Genomic DNA, 12,401 nt, shown 5'->3' with positions numbered 1-12,401 from the left:
CCAGGCTGGCCACACCCCCATGGGCTGAGGGTCCCCACTGGGGGGCTTGACCAGCATGCAAACAGCCATCAGCCCCTCACCTAGGCTGGCCAGGCACCCCAGTGGGGACCCCCATCCTGAAGGGGGTGTGGCTAGTCTAAAAACGGCCCTCAGCTCCTCACCCAGGCTGGCCAGGCACCCCAGTAGGGACCCCCACCCTGATCTGGGACACCCTTTAGGGCAAACCAGCCGGCCCCACCTGTGCACCAGGCCTCTATCCTATATAATAAAAGGGTAATATTATGCAAATTGACCCTAACAGCAGAACGACTGGGAATGACTGGTCACTAGGACACACACTGACCACCAGGGGGCAGACACTCAATGCAGGAGCTGCCCCCTGGTGGTCAGTGCACTCCCACAGGGGGAGCTCTGCTCAGCCACAAGCCAGGCTGATGGCTACCAGCACAGCGGTGGTGGCGGGAGCCTCTCCCGCCTCCTCAGCAGCGCTAAGGATGTCCAACTGCAGTTTAGGCCTGCTCCCCGCTGGCAAGTGAGCATCCCCCGAGGGCTCCCGGGCTGCAAGAGGGATGTCTGACTGCCAGCTTAGGCCCAATCCCCCGGGGAGCAAGCCTAAGCCAGCAGGTGGAAATCCCCCGAGGGGTCCCAGACTGCGAGCGGGCACAGGCTGGGCTGAGGGACCCCCCCCCGAGTGCACAAATTATTGTGCACCGGGCCTCTAGCCTACACTAATAAAAGACAAAGATGCTAATTGACCATACCTTTGGTATGCCCATCAGCCAATCAGAAGAGTATGCAAATTAACCCAACAAAGATGGCCGTTAAATTTGCATACTGCAGGCGGGCGGGACAGCGCCATCCACCGGCCCACCCGGCCGCCATCCGGGCGACCCGTGTGTGACCCGACCCAGAGCGAAGACTGAAGACAGTGTAGTAGGAAGCCAAGCGCTGCAGAAGGGAGCAAAATGGCGGAGAAGGGAACGGAGACGGGAGCGGAGCTGAGGCAGCGGACCCGGAAGGGAGTGAGGCAGCAGAGATGGGAGGGAGAGATGTGGCGGAGAAGGGAGGGAGTGAGGCAGGGGAGAAGGGAGGGAGCAAGGGAGCGGAGAAGGGAGGGAGTGAAACAGGGGAGAAGGGAGGGAGCCGAGGTGGCAGAGATGGGAGGGAGCCAAGGTGGTAGAGACAGGAGGGAGCGAGGCAGTGTCCCTTCTCTGCTTCGCTCCAGCCTGAGGAAGCCCTATTCTTGCAGGAATAGGCCCAAGGAAGCACTATTCTTGCAGGAATCTTCCTGTAACGGGCCTCTAGTGGAATATACATTTTCAAATGGGACATTTTCAAATATAGACCACATGTTAGGACACAAGCTAAGTCTCTACAAATTCAAGGATAAATATCAAGTATTTTCTTAGACCACAATGGGATGAAATTAGAAATCAGCTATAATAAAAACACTCAAAAACAATCAATATATGGAGGCTAAATAGCATGCTATTTAACAATGAATGGGTTACCAAAGAGATCAAAGAAGAAATAAAATACAACCTGGAAGCAAATGAAGATGAACAGACTAAATTCTATGGGACACAGTGAAAGCAGACCTGAGAGGGAAGTTCATAGCACGATAGGTCTACCTCAGAAAATAAGAAAAACTGGTAATAAGTTATCTAACACTACAACTTAACGAATTAGAAAGAGAACAACAAGCAATTCCCAGAACAAGCATAAGGAAGGAAATAATAAAAATCAGAGTGGAAATAAATAAATAGAAACTAAAAAAACAATACAAAATATCAATAAAATCAAGAGCTGGTTCTCAAAAGGATAAACAAGATTGATGAATCCATAGCCAGGCTCACCAGAAAACAAAAAGAGAGGACCCAAATAAACAAAATCAGAAATGAAAGAGGTGAAGTAACAACTGACCCCACAGAAATACATAGGATTGTAATAAAATACTATGAACTACTTTACTCCAACAAACGGGACAACCTGGTCTAAATGGACATATTCCTAGAAAAATACAACCTTCCAAAACTCAATCAGTAAGAATCAGAAAACCTGGAATAGGCTGATAACTACTGATGAAATTGAAGCAGTAATAAAAAAAACATCCAGCCCTAACCGGTTTGGCTCAGTGGATAGAGCATCAGCCTGCGGACTCAAGGGTCCCAGGTTTGATTCCAGTCAAGGGCATGTACCTTGGTTGCGGGCACATCCTTAGTAGGGGGTGTGCAGGAGGCACGTGATCTATGTTTCTCTCTCATCGATGTTTCTAACTCTCTATCTCTCTCCCTTCCTCTCTGTAAAAAATCAATAAAATATATTTTAAAAATAAATAAATAAATAAATAAACACCAGTGAACAAAAGCCATGGTCCAGACAGATTCACAGGGAAGTTTTACCAAATATTCAAAGAAGAACTAACACCTCTGATCCTCAAACTATTCCAAAAAATTCAAGAGTAAGGAACACTTCCAAACTTTTTATGAGGCCAGCATCACCCTAATTCCAAAACCAGATAAAGACATGACAAAGAAAGAGAACTACAGGCCAATATCCCTGATAAACATAGATGCTAAAATCCTCAGCAAAATTTTAGCAAACCAGCTGTAGCAACACATTAAAAAGATCATAAATCATGAACAAGTGGGATTTATTCTGAAGAAGCAAGGCTGGTACAAGATTCTCAAATCAATAAATGTGATACAGCACATAAACAGATTGCAAGCAAAAATCACATGATCATAATAATTGATGCAGAAAAAGCATTTGACAAAATCCAACACTCTTTTTTGTTTTGTTTTTCAACACTCTTTTTTGATAAAAACTGTCAGCAAAGTGGAAATAGAAGGAACATACCTCAACCTAATAAAGGACATATATGACAAACCTACAGCCAAAATCATGCTCAACTGGCAAAAACTAAAACCATTTCCCCGAAAAACAGAACAAGACAGGAATGCCCTCTTTCCCCAACATAGTTCTGGAAGTCCTGGCCTTAGAGATCAGACAAGAAGAAGAAATAAAAGGCATCCAAATTGGAAAAGAGGAAGTAAAACTCTCATTATTTGCAGATGACAAGATCCTATACATAGAAAATCCTAAAGATTACTTCAAAAAACTACTTGATTTAATAAATGAATTCAGAAACATAGCAGGATACAAAATTAACAACCAAAAATCCATAGCATTTTTATACACCAATAGTGAACTCTCAGGAAGAGAAATTTAAAAAAATCCAAAAACAATCCCATTTCCCTTGCAACAAAAAAATTAAGATGCTTAGGAATAAACTTAACCAAGGAGGTAAAAGACCTGAAAACTACAGGATGTTGAAAAAAGAGACAGAGGAAGAATAGCAAATGGAATAATATACCGTATTCATGGATTGGTATTCATAGACATTTTAATGTCTATACTACCCAAAGCAATCTATAGATTCAATGCAATCCCTATTAAAATACCAACAGCATATTTCACAGTCCTAGAACAAACACTTCAAAAATTTATATGGAATAAAAAAAAAAAATCCCTGAATAGCCACAGCAATCTTGAGAAAGAAGAACAAAGTTGGAGGAATCACAATACCAGATATCAAGTTATACTACAAAGCCGCTGTACTCAAAATAGCCTAAAGGACCTAAATAGACACTTCTCCAAAGTGGACATACAGGCCAAGAGACATGAAAAAATGCTCAAAATCACTAATTATCCAAGGGAGTGCTGGGGGTGTGGAGGCATTGAGCAAAAAAGGAAAAAAAAAAAGGGAAAGAACTCATGGATATGAACAACAATGTGGTGATTATAGGGAGGAGGGGGAGCAGAGAAGGAGTGGGAGGAGGTGGACGAGTTTATGGGGGGATAAATGGTGACAGAAAAAATTAAATTATATTTAACTGGAGGCCCGTTGCACGAAGAGATCTGTGCAATAGGCCTTCCTTCCCCTGGCTGCCGGCACCGGTTTTCCTCTGGCACCTGGGACCCAGGCCTTCGCTCCAGCCATAGCAGAGAAGCCAAGCCTCGAAGCTTCTCTGCTCTGACTGCAGCAGAGAAGGCAAGCCTCTTCAGTCTTCAGTCGTCTTCAGTCTTCAGTCATCTTCAGTCTTCGCTCAGGCGGAGCCTTCAGTCTTCGCTCCGTGCCTGCATATGCAAATTAACCGCCATCTTTGTTGGGTTAATTTGCATACTCATCCTGATTGGTTGGTGGGAATAGCCGAGTGACACCAATTTGCATGTTTCTCTTTTATTAGTGCAGATAATAAATAAATTAATTAATTAATAAAAAGATAGACAACCCTTTCTCCACACATACACACATTTGTGTGCACGCACACATACATACAATACTATGCTACACTGACAGAAGAAGGCACCCCTGACCTAAGATTCTTGTAAACCACCCAAACCAACAAAATAAAATGGTAAAAACAGACTTAATTTATACTAAGTATTTTAAGGTTAGAACATCAAACCTACTCAAGTTCATAAAAATCCCCCCCCCCTCAAAATAACGCATGAAGAAGAAAAGTGTAACAAAACATTCCACACTAAATTAAATATCCTCACGTAAGCATTTGGAGGTATGAAAAGCATTTCGATGTAAGAAATTCAAAAATTAAAGGCAGAAATGGACAATAAACAGGAAGAAATTTTAAAAAGAGTAGATTCAACATAGAAAATGTGTGAAATAAAACGTCAAAACCATCCCAGATTCAAAGATTAAATCACAAAGCCCCATGGGAGAACAGATCCAAATAAAATTTTACTAGAAACATTGAAGCAAGCCAGAGAAGCAACAAAGAGAGTGAAAATGAGGCACAGAAACAAAATGGATCAAAAGTATGTGGCTGAAATAAAAGAAGGCCAAAGAAAGAAAACAGTAGGGAAAACAAGAGGTTCTAAAGATAAAGATAAAACAATTGAATAGAATACTTAAAACTACATCCCAAGAAAACTTCTGGAAGTAAGAAAATACTAGTACTAAAATGTACATACTGAAAAGGTCTAAGAGATAACTGGGAAACTTAACCAGAATAATCACTTTGAAAACATATCCTAATAAAACGATTAAATTGTAAAAAGAAATAAAAAATCAAAACAAACAAACAAAAAAACCCTTCAAGTACAAGGATCAAAATTGAAGTTCATACTGGCATCAAATACCCTAAACACAGCTTATAATGCAAAGTAACAATGGAGCCATATTAAAAAACAACTCAGAAAGAATGATTGAACTTACAATTTTCTATTTAGACAAGCTGTTCTTTAAGTATCAAGATATAGAAAAACTTTTAAACAAGCAAGGTAGCTTCTTGAGCAATATACTGGATGAGCTCCATCCACTATGAGATGATGGAGGAAACCTGAGCAAAATGACTAATGATGAGCATTCAATAATTAATTATAGATGCAAGACTAAAAGGCAGGAACCCAATTGGAAGAACAACATGCTATATATTATATATAATGTATTTTATGGGCAGGAAAGTGGAAATCATACAGCAAAAAAATACATAGTTTTTTAAAAATACTATTATAAGCAGCATGATAGTAAAGGAGAAAATAAGAAAACAGGGGATGACTGGGGACCTGATGCCCAGCATAGTGACCATAGTCAACATATAAACTTCAAAGTGCAAAGCGACTAGGTTTTAATTGTTCTTCAGCACACACACAAAATGATAATTATGTCATTTAATATAGCTAATGTTATAGTGGTAATCATTTTGCAATATATAAGTGCATCAAATCAAAACATTGTATACCTTAAACTTAAGACAATATTATAATTGACTCAATTGAAAAAAGAAAACAGGGAACTTAGGCACTTAGATGATATTACGTAAAAAGTAACCATACAAATCTGATGATTTCTCATTCTATTTCTTTTAAAAATGACATTAGGATTTTGATGGGGATTGCATTAAATCTGCATATTGCTTTTGGTAATATGGCCATTTTAACTATGCTGATTCTTCCAATCCATGAACATGGGATATTTTTTCCATTTTGATGTATCGTTTTCATCTCTTTTAGTAATGCTTTGTAATTTTCAACATATAGGTCTCTCATATTCTTCGTTAAGTTTATTCCGGGGTATTTTATTCTTTTGGTTACTATTGCAACTAAATTGTTTTTTCCCATTTATTTTTCTGAAGTTTTGTTGTTGGTATACAGGAGGGCAATGGATTTTTGCACATTGATTTTGTATCCTGCAACTTGGCTGTAGACCCCGAATAGCCAAAGCAATCTTGTAAGAACAAAAAGAACGAAGCTGGAGGTATCACGCTACTTGACTTCAAATTATATTACAGAGCTACGATAATAAAACAGCATAGTATTGGCAGAAAAACAGACACACAGATCCGTGGAACAGAATAGAGAGCCCAGCTATAAAACCACATGTATATGGACAGATGATTTTCAACAAAGGAGCCAGAAATACACATTGGAGTAAAGATAGTCTCCTCAATAAATGGTGCTGGGAAAACTGGTAAGTCACATGCAAACGAATGAAATTGGATTACAGTGTGTCCCCATGTACAAAAATTAATTCAAAATGGATCAAAGACCTAAATATAAGACCTGAAACTATAAGTTACATAGAAGAAAATATAGGTACCAAACTTATGGACCTGATTTGTAGAGAACATTTTATGGACTTGACCCCAAAGGCAAGGGAGGTAAAGGCAAAAATAAATGAATGGGACTATATCAAACTGGAGCGTTTCTGCACAGCAAAAGAAATGGACAACAAAACAAACAGGCAGCCTACCAGATGGGAGATGATATTTGCAAACAGTAGCTCCGGCAAAGGTTTAATTTCAAAAATATACAAAGAACTCAAACTCAACACCAAACAAATAATCCAATCAAAATGTGGGCAGAGGACCTGAAAATACACCTCTCCCAAGAAGACATACAAACAGCCAATAGATAACTGAAAAAAATGTTTAACCTCACTCGCAATTAGGGAAATGCAAATCAAAACTACAATGAGATATCACCTTACACCTGTTAGAAGAGCCATTATCAACAAGACAAACCATAACAAGTGTTGGAGAGGTTGTGGAAAAAAGGGAACCCTCATCCACTGCTGGTGGGAGTGTAGACTAGTACAACCACTTTGGAAAGCAGTCTGGCGATTCCTCAAAAATTAAGAATAGAGCCCGAGAACCAAGTGGTGGCAGCGGACCCTGGCGGCTGGGCCAGGTTCGGGACCATGAGCTGGATTCCTTTCAAGATTGGGCAACCCAAGAAACAGATTGTCCCCACAACAGTGGAGAGAGACTTTGAGAGGAGTATGAAAAACTGCAGCAGCTGGAAGAACAGACCAGGAAGCTGCAAAAGGACTTGAAGAAGAGCACCAATACTGACCTGGCCATGTCCAAATCTGCTGTGAAGATATCCTTGGACTTGCTCTCTAATCCCTTCTGCAAACAAGACCAGGACTTTCTGAACATAGTGACAGCCCTGGACACGGCCATGAAACAGATGGACGCCTCCAACCAGGAAAAGGTGAACCAGATTCAAAAGCCCTTGAAAAAGTTTGGCAGTGTCTTCCCGAGCCTCAACATGGCGGTGAAACGGTGGGAGCAGGCCCTGCAGGACTACAGGAGGCTGCAGGCCAAGGTGGAGAAGTACGAGGAAAAGGAGAAGACAGGGATAGTGTTGGCCAAACTCCACCAGGCCCGAGAAGAGCTCCGGCCCGTGCGGGACAACTTTGAGGCCAAGAACAAGCAGCTCCTGGATGAGATGCGGCAGTTCTACAACTGCCGACTCAACTACTTCCAGCCCAGCTTTGAACCCCTGATCCAAGCGCAGGTTGTCTACTACTCTGAAATGCATAAGATCTTTGGAGACCAACCCAACAGCTTGACCAGCCTGGCCACCCTGATGAGCAGTGGGAGCGGGAGAATGAAGCTAAACTGAGCAAGCTCGGAGCCCTCTCTATTGTGGCTGATGACTGAGCCCCGCCCCTCGGAACACCCCTGGAACACAAGTCGGCTTCTCTAGTCTCTGCCCTTTTCAAACTTAGGCTCAGGCATCAGCCAGCGAAAGGCCATCCCTGGGAGAAGGCCCCTACCCTCCCTCACCAGCCCTTTGGAATGAGCCTGGCACCTGGAGCCCCAAGCAGGCTGCTGTCTCCCCACCCATAATAGGAGCCTGCAGACAGGTAAGCAGCCTATAAAAACCTGAGAGGCTTTCTTATTTCCAGAAGAACCGTCCAAAGTGCCTCCTGGTCCAGGGCCAGAGCAGGCTCCCCGCCTGCAGAGGACATGGGTTCTGTCAGCTCACCTTCGGGCTCTGCCTTGTGTGCATGGCTGGGATCACATCTACCTCCAAAAGACCGTCCTGGGCACCCACCCACCTTGCTGCCCTCCCACTTCTCTCCTTTTCTGGGAGAGGGCCACACACTGTCCTGAGAATGATGCTGTGGTCCCCCAGCCTCCACAGGCCCCTCACTCTAGGCTCCCAGCATGACAAAGGCTGGCTTTATCCTTTTGGTCAAGTGCAGGGAAGATCCTGTCTTGTAGATTTTCTAGGAAATGGATTCAACTCATGTAAATGTCCAATCCACAGGCCTCAAAGCAACAACAGTGGGTTTGTATCTCACATGAATATTTGGAATTTTTTTCCCAGTAAAGTTTTCAATTAAAAAAAAATTAAGAATAGAGCTTCCATTGGAGTCTCCCCCCCGCCCCATCCCCCACTTCCCTTCCACCGCCCTGGAGCCGGTGCAGCTGTGAGGAGCTGCGTAGGCAAGGGCTGGTGGGAATGGTGTTGGGCACGGGGCCTGCCTCACTGGTCTCCAGGTGCCCAGGGCAAAGGTAGCAGTGATGCTGAAGCTGGTGAGCAAACTGAAGCGGGATGATGGTCTCAAAGGGTCCTGGATGCCAGCCACAGCCTCTGACTCCACTCGGAGAGTGTCTGTGAGAGACAGGTTGCTGGTTAAAGAGGAGGGTTACTACCAGGGTGGAAATTTTCAGTTTGAAATGGAAGTTCCTGATGCATACAATGTGGTGTCGCCCAAAGTGAGATGCTTGACCAGGATCTGGCACCCCAACATCACAGAGACAGGCGAGATATGTCTGAGTTTACTGAGAGAATATTCGATGGATGGGGCTCCCACCAGGACACTAAAGGATGTTGTTTAGGGATTAAATTGTTGTTTACTGATCTTCTGAACTTCAATCACCCAATGAATATTGAGGCTGGAGAGCATCACCTGAGGGACAAGGAGCACTTCCGGAACAAAGTGGAAGACTACATTAAGGGTACGCCAGATGATGGGAGGGGTGCCTGCAGCGCGGACTTTGCTAGAGGGTCCTCTCCAGCTCTCGAGGGTCCTCGCATCCCGCAGACCCACTGGATCTGCTGGGTCCTGTGACATGTTCTGTGGAGGAACCTCTTCACGGTTGCCCATTGTAGACAGAGTTCCACATAAATACAGCAAGAAAATGCGTTTGGGCTCTAACGAGTTGACTGCTTACCTTAACATGTTTACTTTGTGAGCCTGTACTGTGTAGGCTGAGGAAATGCTTGAGAAGTTGTAATGAACTCAGAATCGGAGCTTGCTTATTACCTTCCCCCAAATCACTTCCCTGCACAGCAATGCCAATGACCTGACAGGAGCTGGCAGGTGGGCGGTCCCGAGCCCACTGCTAACTGTGATTGGATGCCAGTCTCTTATCTCCTCCCACAAATGTCAGCCCTGCCTCAGTGTCTGAGGCTTCCCAGAATGCAGTCATTGACTGTAGATCTCTTACTGAAATGTGTATTTAATTTAATTTAATTTGGAACAGATTAAATGTGTATTTAATTTAATTTAATTTGGAACAGATTTGTAATTTGTACAATTTAATGCTTTAATTTTTTTTTCTATTCTCCTTTAATTTGTATCTTCATAGTATAGAGCAGACAGAAAAATGTTGGGTCAAGCAATTATTGAAGAGAAATACAAAGAAAATATGAAAGACATTCATTCTATCCAAATGCAAAAAAAAGAAAGAAAAGAAAAGAAAAGAAAGAAAGAAAAAGAAAAAAAAGAATAGAGCTACCATATGACCCAGCAACTCCACTCCTGGGTATATACCCAAAAAACTTGAAATCACTTATTCACAAAGATATATGCACCCCTATGTTCATTGCAGCATTATTCATGGTAGCCAAGACATGGAAACAAGCAAAGTGTCCTGAGATAGAGGACTGGATAAATAAGATGTGGTACATATACACAACGGAATACTACTCAGCCATAATAAAAGGTGAAATAGCACCATTTGCAACCACATGGATGGACCCTGAAAATATTATGCTAAGTGAAATAAGCTAGACAGAAAAAGCTAAGAACCATATGATTTCACTAATATGTGGGATATAAAGCTAAAACTTATGAACACAAACAGCAATGTGCTGGCTGCCAGAGGGAAAGGGGTTTGGGGGGAAAAGGAAGTCCTAATATACTGTGACAGTAAATGATCTGACTTTGGGTGGTGGGCACATGGTATTATATACAGATTTTATAACTTAGAAATATACACATGAAATCTATATGTTCATGTTGACCAATGTCACCCAAATAGAATTTAATAAAATTTTTAAAAAAGAAAAAGTAACCAATAGAATAAAAATACAAAACTTCCCAAATACCAAAAGAAATTTTAAAAAGCAAAGAAAACACATATAAAAACATAGCAATTACAAATAAATTGCACATTAGAATTATAAGATTTTATGACAAAGTTGAAGACTTCAGTCATATGAGTAAATATAAATGTGCTTAACTTCCCTATTAAAATAAAATGAAGAATTTGAATTTGGCTAACAAAGTAAGAGCCAATTCTATGCTGTATAGAAGAAAGATGCCTGAAATAAAGTGTTTCAGAAAGACCAGCAGTTGGCAAACTATAGTCCATGGGCCAAATGTGGTCTATTACCTGTTTTGTAAGGCCCATGAGCTAATAATAGTCCCTATGTTTTTAAATGGTGGTAAAAACTCAAAAGAAGAATAACATGGCACGTGTTGGGGTGCTGGTTGTCCAAAAATAAAGTTTTATTGGAACACAACCCATCTCATTCATTTATATATTCATTTTGTCTGCTTGTGTGCTACATAAGCAGAGTTAAGTAGTTAAAACAGAGACAGCTTGGTTTGCAAAGAATCATGGATATACAAATCTAGGTTCTCTGAACACATACACACACACACACACACACACACACACAAACACACGGGTTCACAGGGATAGTCTATGAAATCTTCAAAGACCAGAATAGTAATGCTTTATAAATGTTCCAGACCACTGAAAATTAAGGAAAACATATTAATCTTTTTATGAAGCAAGTATAACATTGACACCTAAACCAGATTTTAAAAAGTAGTTTTTAAAAAGAGAAAATGACAGATGAAAGTCACATATAGGTATTATTGCCAAAGTTTTAAATAAAATATTAGGAAACAAAATTCACACCACATTAAGAACATTTTACACTTTGACCTAAATGCTATCTATTCTATACACCAAAAGTGTCCTCCAAGTGGTTCAGGGATCTAACATAAAAATTAAAACCACACAAAAACATGTGTGAATTCCTCTCTAGTACATATATTATCTTCTGATTTGTGCGAAAAAACAGGACAACAACAACAAAAAATACAAGAAGAATAAACCAGAAACTAATGAGATTGGTTATGTATAGGGAGGGGTGAAAACAAAATGAAAAGGAGTGGAGTTGGAAATGGGATAGAAGGAATGGGGAAGTGATAGATCTCTGAGTAATACCCTTTTGTGTCGTTCTGAGTTTTAGAACCATGTAATTACTACACAGATTGAAAAATAAATACATCAAATAGTAGTAAGGGGGATGGGGAAAGGAATACAAACAGAAAAACAGCTCTTCCTGTTCAAATGAATAATATAATCACACTGAAATCGGGGGAGAAATAACCTAAGCAACTTTGAACACACTTCTTTCATTATATTCGTTTAGGCTAAGGACAAAACACAGTGTAAATAAATATTTAACCCTTGCTAGTAGTTTTTTTTCTTCCCACAGAATTAGGAGTCAGCAATTCTGAAACTATTTTTCTATATATTCAAGGTTTAAGTAAATAAGTAAATATATTATATATAATGGGGAGTCAATGTCAGGGAAATTATAAATATCAAAATGGAATGTGTTGGATGGCTAAAATAAAGCCCTGGGGTGCTGGTTGTATTGGATGCTTCATGGTTGAATTCATGAAGGTGTCAGTATGAAGCCACAGTTTTTTTATATATACAGATAGACAAATAAAGATGTATAATACACACATACACACAAACACATTCATTTCCTAATGTCATCCATTGAGTAGGTCTAGAAGCAATGATACCCCAGCCTACCTAGCACTCGAA

General features: G+C 41.0%; 1 protein-coding gene and 2 pseudogenes across 1 annotated transcript in view; 2 read left to right on the top strand and 1 right to left on the bottom strand.

Annotated features, from left to right (window-relative positions):
* Positions 1-12,401, bottom strand: part of LRRC49 (leucine rich repeat containing 49) — a 170,716-nt gene that overhangs the window by 95,708 nt on the left and 62,607 nt on the right.
* Positions 7,196-7,970, top strand: LOC102421753 (annotated as a pseudogene).
* On the top strand, positions 8,841-9,158 carry LOC102428152 (annotated as a pseudogene).

Source organism: Myotis lucifugus, unplaced genomic scaffold, assembly GCF_000147115.1.
Source record: "Myotis lucifugus unplaced genomic scaffold, Myoluc2.0 scaffold_41, whole genome shotgun sequence".
In the NCBI taxonomy this organism is placed as follows: domain Eukaryota; kingdom Metazoa; phylum Chordata; class Mammalia; order Chiroptera; family Vespertilionidae; genus Myotis; species Myotis lucifugus.
Note: the sequence above shows the minus strand (reverse complement) of the source record. Positions and strands in the feature narration are given on the sequence as shown.